The sequence below is a fragment of the Triticum aestivum genome, chromosome 5D (genome assembly GCF_018294505.1).
Source record: "Triticum aestivum cultivar Chinese Spring chromosome 5D, IWGSC CS RefSeq v2.1, whole genome shotgun sequence".
NCBI lineage: Eukaryota > Viridiplantae > Streptophyta > Magnoliopsida > Poales > Poaceae > Triticum > Triticum aestivum.
The window spans coordinates 36,219,466-36,223,722 of record NC_057808.1 but is presented as its reverse complement, the minus strand read 5'-3'; the positions used below and the strand labels follow the sequence as shown (position 1 = coordinate 36,223,722).

Genomic DNA, 4,257 nt, shown 5'->3' with positions numbered 1-4,257 from the left:
AATTTTGATTCCCTTGGAGTTGGAGCATAAACACACATAACGCATCAGTCCCAGACACGCATGGTGAGCACAAAAGAAATAGCATTGCAATCCTGATGAGAACACACACAGCAACGTAAAATGTGCATCCACCACAGATATTCAAAAACGCCGAACCAACTTCTTCTCCTTTACACAAGTTAGTTGCATGTCTAGAACTGGAGGAACAAGCTAGCGTTGGAGCACATCTCACTGAAATACACCGGAAAATCCTCATGCTACAAGTACAGAATTTAAAACTAATTAGTTGAACAATTTTGATTCTGCACCCCACCAAGTGGTCGATCGCGTGCACGTGTTCCGGCGATGTCCTTTCATGCCACATTTTTTGCACTTCCCTGGTCTGCGCCGTTTCTCCGTGGCATCTCCCCGGTCCGGCCGGGCAGGTTGTCCTCTTGTGTCCTTCGCGCATACAAATACTGCAGAACCGTGTCCTCTTGTGTCCTCATATGGTGCTTTATCTCAGCTATTCGTTGGTCTTTGCTTATCTGGTGCAGCTAATCCTACTAGGGCATTCACATTGACCGACTGAGTTGGGCCCATTTCGCAGTCAGCACCACCGTTTCCTCCCTCGCACAGCCGCCGCCACCCTCCATCACCACGTCTCCAAGCCAGCGCCGCTGTCGCCAGAGGAAAAGAGCAGGGGAACGCGCAGCCATCTATCCCGTGCATCGTCTCTCCCTCTACTTGAGGACTTGCGGCGAAGAAGTCGCCGGAGGCGGAGCTCGACCCGGACGACGGCAGCCAGAGGACGTCAAGGCCCCGCCGGAGGAGGAGCCTGGCTGGAGGACAGTGTGGTGCAGCGTGCAGGGTGCCTAGCCACCATCTTCGTCCTTGCCACCGCGGGCGCCACTGAGGCCAGCCTCTCCTTCACACACAGGTACTACCTTCCTCCTCTCCCTGCCCTCTCTCTCTTCCCATGCCCGCATCTAGATGTAGATGAGACCCTGGCTTGAGGCGACGTGTGGCAGATTCTTTGATCGTTTTATGTTAAGATCTTGCCCCCATCCCTGAACTTATTGATTTTGTAAGGTTCTTGCAGATCGTAGGGCGTGATGTGTGCTGCAATTTATTTGGCATTATGAACTAGCATGACGAATGGATCTGGGGGGATGGATTTAACAATCACTGGAGATGGACGCTGCCTTTGTGCAGTACCCCTACTAGCAATCAAATGGATTTGGGATAAGGGATTTGGAATTGTGAATGTGAGCGACCAAGCAATCAGGTGAGAATAGCTTCGTGTGGCTCTTTATTTTTTGAACTCTGCAGCTCACAGGAATGTGTGGAAGTTTTCTCTGTTACTCAGTGTTATTTATTTCTTCAGTTTATCAATTTATCTTCAGTCATATCCAGTGTTATTTCTTCAGTTTATCAATTTATCTTCAGTCATATCCAGTGTTATTTCTTCAGTTTATCAATTTTTCTTCAGTCATATTCAGTGTTATTTGTTCAGTCATATGTCATATTCAGTGTAAATTATTTAGTCATACTCGGTGTTATTTCTTCAGCCATATTCAGTGTTCCTCTCAGTCCCCTTCTTAGTCTTTTGGCCTATCGGTTTGTTCTTTCATTTCCGAAGGCTATCCTCTCTGCATCCCTGTGTTGGCCTCACGAACGCTTCTTTGTACACAGGCTTTTCATCCGCCTGATTTTGTGAAGGAGGTTTGCAGAAACAACAATATTGCAAAGCTTCACCGTCTCTGCAACACCAATATCCCTAAGGTACTTCTGCACTATCTTGACTGAACCTCAAGTTTTTTACAGTCCATAGCCTGCGTTCCTCGTCATTTGGTGGAGATGATAATTTCTGAGATTTTACTACTACTTGTGTGATTACGAGATTGATGTCGATCTATTAGAGCTACATGTTGAATGGGGTGAAGAGGTCTACAAGGCTGCAGTGAATTGTTTGGTGGAAATCGAAGAATGTGGCATGCTGGCGGACAGAACCATCATACCCGAGATTTGAAATTACAAGGAGGACAGGAAGGCCACTTCCAGTGGAAGTGTTGAGTACATGTGCAGCCAAGTGAAGCGTCTGAGAGGTGTGAAAACCAGGGCGATCGGTATGACCTTACGAGCTTAACATGCGCTTACAAGAAAGACTCTTCTGCTTCTTATAGATTGTCCTATGATTTTTTGCTAGAATCTTTTTGTGGATAATTTAGAACTGAAACATTAGTACCTATTGGAACGCCATAATGGTATTCATAGATTTTGATACTTGTGAGAAATGGCAATGCATACTATTTAACGATGTGGCTAGGGTTTAAAATTTAGTTGGCTTGCTACAAGCACTGTGTTAAATAATGCACAGTTGTGTGATGTCGATTATTGTGATGATAATTTCCTGTCTGTTATAACTGCAGGTTGATGGTTATGGTATAAACTCAATTGCTGATATATTTTTTACTGGTTTTGGTTACAAGTCTCGTGAAGAACTAAGGTTTCCAGCAGAAAAAACTAAGAGCATTATGGTTTTCCCTTCCCAACAATGATGGATACACCAGAACTCGTATATATGGACCTTTGCCAAGGATATTGATTTCTGAACTTATTGTAGATTAGCTGAGTGCTCCGAGCCAGGTGATGCTCGACGATTTACTTAATTCCTTCAATTTGTTTGTTTAAGATATTAGTAGGATGGACAAATATTCATTCATAGTATGCGTGTAGGGCCGAAGGCATTTTAGACATACCTCATAACACTTATGTATGGCTGCAGAAGATTGCTGAAACATATCACTATAGAAAAAAATGCTTTCTGAAAATCATTTCTCTTTAGGTTACTTCCGTAGTTCTGTTAGAGTAAATACTCAGGTTACTTCTGTAGTTCCGTTGAAGTAAATAGTCAGAGATATTTACTTCTGTAGTTCTCGTTAGGTTACTTCTGTAGTTCTGTCAAGAGTAGGTTCTATTAACACATCGATTTAACAGCAATCATCAGTTCAATGTGTGATGTTGGGCCATAGTTTTCCTGCAACGGCATACACAGCCGGCGAGACTTTTTCTGCTAGGGATTTACAAGGTATGACATGTGGAGAGGGTGCTTCCAATTAGTAATTCAAACTCTGGAAAACAAAAACTTCTAATATTGGTACTGGGTTCTTCTTAAGGATTATTTTCTTCTCATACTACCGCTGGAATGATCAAAATATGTGCCCTAAAAGCCATTGTTCTTCATGATTATATCGTTGTAATCGGATATTATATAGAGATTAAGACTGCATATCGAAGTCATTTTATAAGATTTTGAGTTCCATCTATAAGGAAAAATTGCAATATCATGTTTTATAGGTCTATAGTTTTCTTACTCCTGTACTGGGTGTTGAATAATGAACTAACTGATATTTGATGTAATGTAGAATCTTAATTATCATAGTTGCAGTATCAGATTATCTTTCTCTGTTAATACATTGTTTTCGCCATTAGTACATTGATTGTGAAGAACATATGCCTTCTCTGCAGAAGCACTAGTAGGAAAAGGGGCTTTTACCCCGGTTCATAAGGGCCTTTAGTCCCGGTTCTGGAACCGGGACTAAAGGGTCGTTACTAATGCCCTAGCCCTTTAGTCCCGGTTCTTACACGAACCGAGACTAAAGGCCGTCCACGTGGCCGGTGCGGGGAGCCCAGGCAGGAGGGCCTTTGGTCCCGGTTGGTGCCACCAACCGGGACCAATAGGCATCCACGCATCAGCAGCTGGCAGGAGCTGAGGTTTTTGTTTTTTTTAAAGGGGGTGGTTTAGGGGTTTTGGGGGGTTAATTTAGGTGTTTCATATATTGTGTTAGCTAGCTAATTAATAGAGAGAAGTGTCCTCTCTTATCTCCGTGCTTGGTCGACGCTACGTACTATATACGTATGGAGAGGAGTAGACACGCTAGCTAGTAATCAAATGAAGGAAACAGAAAATCGTCATGGACATATGCATACAGAGAGAAGTGATATCGACCACCTCTCCTTCTCTGAGATATTGGTCGAACAACAAGTTCTCGTATATCTATCCGACACTACCGGCTACATATATACAATAATTATCTCTTACAATACAATCTCCTAATTAAATTGTAGGAACACAGGGTTCACATAGTATTCTCCATTTTCAGCGATCACGTGGTCAAGGAAGAATGCCGCCAATTCCTCTTGAATTCCTCGCATACGATCTTCTGCTAGGAGTTCATCCCGCTTCCGAAACATCTAATTTGAAGAAGGGGGTCA

The 4,257-nt window shown here is 43.2% G+C and overlaps 1 long non-coding RNA gene across 3 annotated transcripts; it reads left to right on the top strand.

Annotated features, from left to right (window-relative positions):
• The first annotated feature begins 540 nt into the window (after positions 1 to 540).
• LOC123124199 (uncharacterized) lies at positions 541 to 3,509 on the top strand. Of its 3 annotated transcripts, XR_006461013.1 has the most exons (5): positions 545 to 919; positions 1,082 to 1,267; positions 1,675 to 2,108; positions 2,412 to 2,628; positions 2,980 to 3,509. It is a non-coding gene; the product is annotated as an uncharacterized lncRNA (long non-coding RNA). The 3 variants fall into 3 exon arrangements; XR_006461014.1 differs by lacking the exon at positions 2,980 to 3,509 and having other exon boundaries at positions 541 to 919; positions 1,072 to 1,267; positions 2,412 to 2,971; XR_006461012.1 differs by lacking the exon at positions 2,980 to 3,509 and having other exon boundaries at positions 543 to 919; positions 2,412 to 2,971.
• Positions 3,510 to 4,257: the final 748 nt, after the last annotated feature.